This window comes from Anopheles gambiae, chromosome 3 (genome assembly GCF_943734735.2).
Source record: "Anopheles gambiae chromosome 3, idAnoGambNW_F1_1, whole genome shotgun sequence".
Lineage (NCBI taxonomy): Eukaryota > Metazoa > Arthropoda > Insecta > Diptera > Culicidae > Anopheles > Anopheles gambiae.
The window spans coordinates 41763680-41773995 of NC_064602.1; the positions used below are offsets into that span (position 1 = coordinate 41763680).

General features: G+C 42.1%; 1 protein-coding gene across 3 annotated transcripts in view; it reads right to left on the minus strand.

Annotated features, from left to right (window-relative positions):
- The window catches only part of LOC4578025 (uncharacterized), a 31809-nt gene extending 21560 nt beyond the window's left edge, over nt 1–10249 (minus strand). For all 3 annotated transcript variants that reach the window (XR_009766421.1, XR_009766420.1, XM_061660574.1), the window contains exon 1: nt 9038–10249. The gene's annotated coding sequence lies outside the window, so the exon portion shown is untranslated. The remainder of the gene's footprint in view (nt 1–9037) is intronic.
- Between the last annotated feature and the right edge of the window lie 67 nt (nt 10250–10316).

Sequence of the window (10316 nt, forward strand, 5' to 3'; positions counted from 1 at the left end):
ATAGTGAACGTTGATCTTGAAGTGCTAACCGCTGGACGACCAGTCTGATGGTTATGAATGTTTAATTGGACTGTTATTGAGTGTAGGATTTGTCGGTTAGGGAAGCAGCAAAACCCAAACTACCCTCATAATCATAAAGGCCTCGGTGATAGAGAAAGATTCGTAACGTGCTTTGGATTGAGAGCAAATTTTTAAAGGTGTGCTTTAAGATATATTCTGCATTTAAAAAAAACTAGTCCTTTTCAATTGTACCGTTATAAAAACAGTGCTCTTCTGAGTTATTTCATCAAAGCAAATATATTTTTTGATTGGTTTTATGATCGTTGAAAATGTTAAATAAAGCTCACGGAATCAACAAAATAATGATTGCGCACTTAAACATTAGTATGAATATTTGTCAACAACTATCCAACACAAAGGAATTATGAATGAGCCAAACATAAGTAAAGCATGATACAAACTGAGGCAATGAATCTTTTTAGGATTATCTTTCAATTATAAATCAAACATCAGACACATACGATACCTTTTTCACTATATACACTCTAAAACCGCAAAGCGTATCGAATCCTACATCACATTTGTGCCCTTTTCTCCACCAGCTCTTGGGGATATCTTCAAGCACTGATCTTACACGCTGTATACATCTTCAATTATCAAGAAGCCTGATAAGGGGCTGGAAAAGTGTTATTGATGTAATAAACATCTTCCGCTCGGTCTTGCCGGCAGACTGGGCTCGTCCAACAGCTTGGGACAAAACAAACAACGAGTACTTCCATTGTACGTAGCACGTCTATATGCCAGGAAAGATGATTCGTAAAGTCAACTGCCTACCACTGCTCGCCATTGTGTACGGAACGCCAGGATCGGTTGGGTGTCGGCCTTTTCTCCACATTACCTCGTTTGTCATGCAGAACACGGCACGGACCACTCCCGGAAAGCGTATTTCCCTATGCACTTGTGGCAAATGCCGCAACGGCACAGGCTGCACATGGCTTAGACAGCCGTAGCCTTTACTTGCTCCGCTGCACCGTAAGCTAAAATGTCAATAGCATTTGGGGGATGGGTTTCAACAAACGGGGAATAAAGAAAAGCTTCCCACCACAAGAAGAGCAGCTCTCACAGCGGCTGTCAGTGGCACCAGTTTAGTGGATTTATTTCAATACGTTTTCCCCCTTGGTGTGCTCAAAATAGCTACTTCGGAAACGATCGAACGGGCAGAGAAAAATGAGCGTCATCTTTATACGGGGGTTTTCCTCAAATTTATATGAGAAAAAAAGCAAAAAAATGCCTCATCCATCCTACCGAGGCACGTGTCGGTCGTGCCTTCGTTCCAAAAAGGCAAGTGCTGTCACGTTTTTACCAGAACAGCTGGCCCACAGGCCTGTTGCGTCATTTGCCAAACGGGCAAGGATGCTGTCAAATCGGAGGCATTTTCATTATTCTTCATTTGCAGTGTGAAAATTTATGGGTTCGCTTACTGCATCGGAAAGGCCCCCATTGTCAATCAACCCGTCAATCAAGGACGCCAGGGGAAATACGAAGCCAGTGAAGAAGGTTTCGAAGAAACATCCCACCGCTCGATCGAACGGGATCGAATGGGCCCTAGTAGCAGAATCCGGTAAACAAAATCCGTCGCATAAATTTGCATACGTCCCCCGGGGAGTGATGCAAACTAATGAATGTTGGCTGGGCTCCTCCCAGCAACAACAACAAAATATCATAAATTAACATCCCACACAAATACACTCATGCGTGCGTGCAATCAACGGTAGTAGCCAAAATTGGACGTGAAAGTATGAGGCCCAAAAATGGTTGCCTGTGGAGCAATAGGACAGTTGTATGGCATGTGCAGGAATACCATCTCGGTATGGCACGATTGTAATCGAAAGTATAAGGTTGTTGTTTGGCGCGGCTACGCTTTAACCTTGTCATTACTGAAACGGCAGACCGGGCAACTCTCAGGGGAAATCTGAAATTTCCTCCACTTATGAGCGTGTACACGCTTACATACTAACACGTCCAAGTGCCATGCAAAAGTGTGTCAATTCGTTGGAACCCATCCCAAATTGGCACGCATTTGCGATGGCCCACAAAATGGTTATGACGCTGCGCATGGCTTTGAACGATGACCAACTTGGGTGTCGGAGAGCATAAAAAGAAAAACCCGAACAAACAAATCATCGTCGTCGTTTCGTTCACTCCCTCTTCTCGCTCCCTCCCTTCGAAAAATACTCACAATGTAGACTGCCCAATGGCGGGAGCTCTTTCGGTGACACAATTCGCCTCCATCCGCGCACACAAAGAGCTCGTTTAATCCTGGATTACGCTTTCGCTCATTGCTCAAACTGCGTTTGCACTTTCGGGCACGGTTGTGGAGCGATTTTTGCTTCAGTTGTTGACCCTGGGTCCCACTACCAACCAGGTAAGGCACAACAATAGACGATGACTGACAGAAAGCAGTACCGTCAGGGTAGGATCCTGCCTTCCTCCGTATTGCACCGAGGATCTTGACAGATTACGTAGCACTCTCGTCCGTCGGTACTTGACTTGACTCGTCTAATATTTCTTTTCTACAAGTGCCGGTTTGTTGAGTTTTTTTGCTCCCAAGTTCACATTTTCTCCCAATATGTACAATGTCTGGAGCAGTCGGTGGACAAGATGCTTAGTGCAATGTCTAGTACCTCGTAAGTGGAGATATTAGATATTGTTAGCGAATTTGTAGGACACAAGGGAAATGGTAGAAAAAAAGTTGTCATGCATTTGTGATGATGCTTTCCTATATTAAAGAATGATTTCCTCTTCTTTCATAATAACTGTTTGTTAAAGTATGGTACCGAATGACAGCATTAACAGGTCTAGCAGTATGATGACTGAAACGATGTTTCATCCTGGGATATTATAACCCTCAACTCCTCTTCTATACGATTTCGCGCATCACACTGCCAGTAAACAATGAACGCCCGTCGTCCGTAGGGGCTCGTATCGGCGTCTAGCCTTGGCACACCTGTTACAAATAGCCTGCTATTTGCCAACCCCATCGGCGAACGGAGCCAAAACTTGTTACATGCGTATGTCTCCCGAACGGTCAGACGTGCACGGTAATGGCGCGGTCTAATTACTATTCCATGGTAGGTGATCCGACTCGGCAGGATAATTCAACCACACAGACAAACCAAATACAAAAAAAAAACGCCGCAGACCTTCAACTGCGCCATATGTACCACATTTTTGGGCTCCATTATGTGCGTCAGCAGAATTTGTTGATTGCAATCCTGTTGATTTAAAAATAAACCATTACATCAATGTGCCTTCCTTTTTGCGTAAAACCTTCCAAGCGGAAAAAATGCAATTTGACGGTAAAAAATCCCCCGCCGTTCCACGAGGAACCTAGGGGCTGGGCTTTTTGTTTGGGCGTGAAAAGTTAACGAGATGGTATGGAAAATGGGAACCACTCTACAGGTTAACCCCAGCACAAGACATTGTTTGCGGTCTACGTATCGCGGGTAGATGAATGGAGGTTTTTAATTCTAAAGCAAGCGCGATACCAGCTTATGAGGTTAATTTGATTGAGTGAACTGGCTGGCTGCAGCAGCACAACTTTTCAACAATGGCACGGAGCATCCTTTGTGCCGGGGAATCGCATGAGCGCAAGCTTCACCGTCGTCAGTTTGAAATGATATGGCACTACCGTATTCTGCAGGGTGTACGAATGTACTTGTTTATTTTCTGTTTATTTTTTCCCTCGCACTTCTATTTTTCAACACACTTGGGAGCAAGTTAATGACTTGCCTTCGTTTGCTCACCATTTCATGGTTAGGGGGTTTTCCGTTTGCCTTTCCAGGGCTTGGGCAGGGCACCATGGAATTACTACCGCACCAGCGCCGCGCTAAACGCGAACGTATGGATTTCAGTGTAAACAGGTCATGTTTTTCTTTCGCGCTCGCACAAAAGGGATATAATTAAAACTCTCACCAAGAGCAAACGGTCGTAATCGATCGACACTGTGCAAGAAAATGAGGGGAGGCGGTGTATTCATTCCAATAGCCTAATCAAGCTATAGCGCAACAACAAAAGCGGTACTTGAGTGTGGGAGAAAAATATTTAAATGATTGTTTTAAAAACAAATAAAAGTGACATATTTATAGAATAGCTGTGTTAGCAAAGCTATACTACATTAAGTGTTATATGTTAAGCGTTATTAAAGTAATACTATTTTACGCATCGTTTTAGTTTGCTCCACATAAAGCTAGGTAGGCATGGTACGGTGAAATACCTGAGACAATGAATCATTGCTTAGTAACACAGCAACAACCCGAAACTAGATAGCGATAAATCCCTGTACTCTATAACGAACAAAACAATTACCCCGAGATAAGCTGTTCTATCTATGCCACACGGAGGGAAAAATTTATTATTTTCCTCGAAAAAAAGGTAACTCCAATCGAACCGATATCGATAAGCGGGCGGGTGCGGACTGCGCGAGAACCAATTTCATTGCACAATGCTTTATGCTGCCGAGCGTTCGGCGAAAGAGTAATTACACCAACGTGTAATGTGCCCCAATTAGTGATGGTACAATATTGAATGTCCTGTACTCCGGACGGGATCCATGCATTGAGTCAGGAGCGGCGAAGCCTCGCAAAGCATTCACAATGGACGCAGCAACGAGTAACGCTGTATCAAACTAGCCATTTTCATTTCCGCCAGTTATTGCGGTGTGCTATCTGACCGCTGGATGCTCGATTGTGGGTTTAATATAACCGCACAGCAAGACGGCATTGTTGCTGGAACTGTTGAGCCTCGGAAGCGATTGAATCTGCAGTGACAGAAACACGGGACGGGATGCTTTTCAGTGATACACGATACATCGTGGAGCTATTTGGTTGGCTAGCTGTGGACTATAGTGCAGTGAACTGGCTATGAAAATGACTGTTATAAATATTGAAAAGGATTGAAAGTTATATTTTGTTCGACAATTTGACTACTAATAAAAGAACCATTTCAAACAACCATCGCTTGCTCGTTCCAATTCCGATACGTGCATACATGGGATGAATTTGTAATTCTAATTATAAAGGTTTACAAATAGAAAAAAAAACAAATGCATTCAACGACTATATGACAACACCGTTTCCAATCGCATTACTACTGCTCCCACCGATTCTCATGATAATGTATGCTACCATGATTTGCATGATGCACATTCGGTAGAGTTTTCCTACCTTACCATTAGACTACCACCGCAGCTCGTGCTTGAGTGCTCTGGCATGGCCATCCTGCATTAACACATCTTGGTGTCTGTTCATTAGTGCATGACATTTCGTTAGAATTCACACAGAAATGGAGCAAAGGTATACTCTAATGGAAGCGGAAAGGTTTTGTGGAGAAAATTTTGAATGCAAACAGCTGGCAGTACTGTTGAGGAGCTTTTCGAACTTTGAAATTATGAAGAAACGATATTACTGATGGAATTACGTCAAATTACGTCGAATCACTTTATATCAACTTCCTATCAACTTCCTTTCTATTTGCTAGGGAAAGTTGGGTCGAGGATGAAGGATTACAAACTCTGTTTAAATTACACGGGTCGCTATGAGCCTGATGAATGCAATCAACCGAATTCTGCTTTATTATGTAATTACATTTATTTGTGTATATTATTTGAATTCTTCTATTTATCATAATATAAATAGGATAATAAATAATGTATCCAAACAAATATGTACCTTCTGAGTTAATTTGATGAGCAAACAATAGATTCTGTTTCATTCGGTTCAATTCTTTTCGTCAGTCTTTTTAAAAACACATGCAGCTAAACATAGACCAACACTGTACCTGAATTAGGCAAACCAACATCATCATTAACATCAGCAGTATATCTTCATTTACTAAACTTTATAAACTCGTTTAGAATGGCCCTATAGCCGGAAGTTATCATAGTTATCCAGCGGGAACGTCACGGTCAAAAGAGCGGTGTTATTAGTATTCATATCCACGTAATGCTTTGGCTAGAAGTACGAGCACACGTTTCGGGATGTGGAATCGCTCGCTTTAATCATTTTAATTGGATACCAACCGCACACCGGCTCGGGATAGTGCCTACGGGTGGTAGTTGTTTTGCAGTAGAGAGCTACAATTTATTTGTGAAGTCAGCAATGCAGACGGCTTGCCTTTTAAAGGTCGAATGTCGGGAACACTGCGCCCAACAGACAATAGTGAGTTCATTTTTAAGAGGTTGCATGTTTGAAAAATTATATCTTGCAGTATATAAATTAGAACAAAATTATATTGCTAGATTTTTTATGACCAAAACATAGTCAAATTAAGCCCTTGCGTCATTAAGCAACTTTTTTTTCAGTTAAAATTGGTATATGCTGAAAACTGTTGAAATTATTATACAATTTTGAAGGATCAAGAGGGATTCAATGTTCTGCAGCTTATCTCGTGTCTTTTTCTGGGTATGTATCGATTACCAGTTCACGGTATTTTCCTTTGATTCATTGTTTAGGCCCTATTATCTCATGAATTCGAAGGGTTATATGCATCCTTTTTTATTTACAGCTCAATTATTAGAAAAGGTTCGTAGATTTTTTTCCAATTTGAATGGGGGTTATGTGTTGAGATAACCCAACAGACTATTTATTCTACCTTAAGTTAATTATTAAAAGCGTTTTTCAAGCTGTTTTTTTATATCCACTGGCTTTATATAATTAGTTAATTCGCAAAAAAAAAATCGGTTTGTTAGGGTATAATTGGTGCAAGTTGATCGCATCTGTTGCGCATTTTATCGATAATCACTCACGATAATCATCGGCTCCGCTGTATGATCCACTTGAACGTTAATATTCACTAAAAGAATATCATTAAGTTATTCATTTTTATGACATTCTTATGATGGTGTAAGTAGTCACAAAAATCAATGAAAAGAATTAAGTGTTATTGCCCTAAATCATTTAAAACAAATCTAAGTAGTCAATAAGAGTTTTAAACCGTTCTCTAAGATATTCATTAAACCCTCATAAATCAAAAACAAACAGCAAGACGTATATCTCTTATCAAAGCTGTGTGCAATATTAGAAAGCATCAAAGTACAACGTTACGGTGTATTACTTTTCCCAGCTTCCTATTCCTTCATGGGTAGGCGAAGGCAATATCAACGCAAAACAGACACACATACATGTGCACACCGACAACAGCAACAAAAACAAAAACACATAACTTTGCGCTCCAAGTTGTGCTCCAAGTTTCGTCCAAAATCGTATCCCCGAGCCATTTTATTTCTCCAAATGCTTATCCCGATGAAATCTGTACCAGCAACTTTTGATTCGTCGAAAAAACATGGCACAGCGGTGTTTTGGGCTGGTAGCTGAAATCAGATCGAGCCGGGTTTTCTCGAAAGAAAATTCGAGAAAAAAAGCTAATAAAAAAAACGATAGCCCACAATTATGGGTGGGCTTGATACTATGGATCTGAAATTCGCAATGCTTTCTGCTCAACAACGCTTTTTCTTTATGTGCTTTCTGCTACGATTTTTCGCAAACAGAAAACAGCTCAAAGGGCAGAGGAGAAGCGAGCGAGCGGTAGTTTTTAATAATGAAAGTACTGTGTTATTTTAGGATTGTTGAGCTGTTTGCGGTATGCTTGCTATTTGAGCAAGATAAGCTCCCGGCTGTAAGACACTGTTAATGTGCTCCTGACAATCACAATTTGCGCTATAATTGCAAAACCATTGCGCCATTTGTTTTTGTTGTTTTTTTTCGGCTCTCAGCAACTAAAAGAGACCAAACGCCTTTTGCGGGCTGAAACTTTTAGCAACAACACGTGCTCAATATTTACCACCGCCGTCATCAGCTGGCTGTTAGTTGAGACGTGTGCTGACTTTTGATGATGTTTAACAAACGTTAATCCCGACGCATTGTGTGCCGCAAGGGGTGGGGGGTGGAAATAATTATCGCACAGAAAGTGGAAAGCAAACCAGCCTTAAACAAACGCGACGATAAAAAGAGAGTCGCTTCACAGATTATTGTCACCTTCTGTGTGTATAACCGTGTTGCCCCCCTTTTAATAGTGTTTGTCCATTTGCTACTGTCGTACTTCAGGCCAAGCACTCAACAAACATTGTACAGATATTTTCCATTTGTAAGGTTCCTGTATTAATTTCCATATGGAGCAGAGTTCACTCTCCACAAATCTCAATAAGCCATTCGGCGGAAAACACGACCCAGCTGGTAATAGTTAAGGGGGTGGTTCGCATATTAATATCGCATACTCGAGGACAAAAGTTGGACAACAATGAAGCAAACCCATCACGACAAAGGCTCTGACGCCGTGTGGCAAAAGAACACAAAACCCCTCCGTCTTTGTGTCAAACGCACGGGAGGTTCGGTATGCCCGTCAAGCGTCATTTCCAAATGTAAGCATAGACGTGCCGTGGGAAACTCGGTTCAGAGCAATTTTCCAGTTCAAGCTTTCGTCTTCGAGCTCGGGGTGGAAACCGGAAACCAGTGCCGATACCGTGGTTCTGTCGGGGAAAAGGAGGTCGTAAAAGATACTCGCGCGCGCGCTCTCTCTCTCTCTTTAATTTGCTTTCAAGCAACATACGCTCTCTCTATCGTCCTTTCTGCTCTCGGTAACGAACCTTGCTCTCCTGTTTTCTCGGCCGGCAGGCTCTTTCTCGCTTTCACCTTACGTGTCTGACTGCCGTCCTGGGTTAGGCTCTGTCACACTCACCGTCTTTTCATCGGCGTGAGGATGCTTTTGGCGTAGTTTTTGTAACAGTAAACGTATTTACGGTGAGCTAAACGGCAAGTTTATTGACCTACATTTTCACACCATCACCGTCGTTTTGAGTGGGGGAAAAGACGAATACATCCTTCGGTACGGTACGCAAAAGGTCGAAAGGTGGACGAAAAGCTTTCCATAAAGAAAAACTCCAGCTTGTGACACAAAGACACGCTGTGGATAAACCAATTTGTTTTGCTTAAACAAACTGATGATGACAATTTATCAGAAATGTTAACCCACTTAAGCTTACCTGTCTAAACCGGTCTCCCAAAAACAAACTCGAATGCAAGAGGGATCGGTTTGCTACGACACAGCTAGTGTGAACGGATGTACCGTCGAATGCAGCCTGCTTTTACAATACTCCAATGCAGGAGTTGGTGGTGGTTGCAAAGAAAGAACTTGTGGCACAAAAACACACTATCATACACACACAAACACATACGCACACAGACACTCTCACACACCACCTTTCTTTTCTTTGTGCAAAAATCTAGAGAAGAAATTTCGCACTGCACCGCACGGGGTTTGGCTTGCGCGTGATATGGGATTATTTTTGATTTTGTCACGGGATCACACTAGCGTGGGGAAACTTTTTCTTCTTCTTACAATCGTTTACACACTTACACAGCAAATAAAATTTCCAATCACTTTGTTGCTACTGGAATACCAAACCGGATGATGAAATGTTTCACCATAGTCTCACTACACTTTACACTGATGCACAAACTAAGTTGTAGATGGCCAGCGAGTTGTTATGGTTTTTATTCGTGACTCAGGATTCTTTTTCAGAAAAAAAGATCTTTTTGTATATTTCTTGTTTTTTTTCTTCTTCAAAGCTCTGCACGAAAAAGCCACGCTATAATGGAGGGGGGTGCGCCTTACTTTGAATGCCTTTATTTTGTCGTGAGGCCCCAATTTTCCCTATCGAAAATTTTCGTCACCGTTGGGGGTTTCTCTCTGGGCACTTAGTAGACCGGCGCAGCAAGCGATGCCGTCGCCCATCGTAGGACTGCGTACGTGCTTTTTCTAACGATACGCCGCACGAAAAACTTGAACGAAACGATTCCACTTGGTGCAAGACTTACACACACTTCGTACGCCTTTCACAGGCCCACACTGAATGTCACATTGAATAGCACGAACGAAACATTCGTTTGAGGAACGTTTTCTTTATGTTTTTTTTTTACTTTTTTGAATAATACAGCTATCTACGCAGCGCTCAACTCACGCCTGGTGCCTTTGAGCCTCGCTTTTCATCGTAAATCCTTTGTGGGTTTCTCCATACACGCACACGATTTTCATTGGAGTTTCTTTCTCTTATGTTGCTCTTTTCCGCAAAACTATTGAATGGATGAATGCACACACAAAAAAACCTCTTCTCACTAACCGACTAACCACACATTCACTAGCGATTGAATTTTCCGTTTGCCTGCTAGCACCGTTGCAAGATGACTGAATGGGTGAGAGCAAATATGTTGCAGTTTTTCCAGTTGCGAAAGCAAACTCTCGGGAAGCCGATGTCGGTGGAT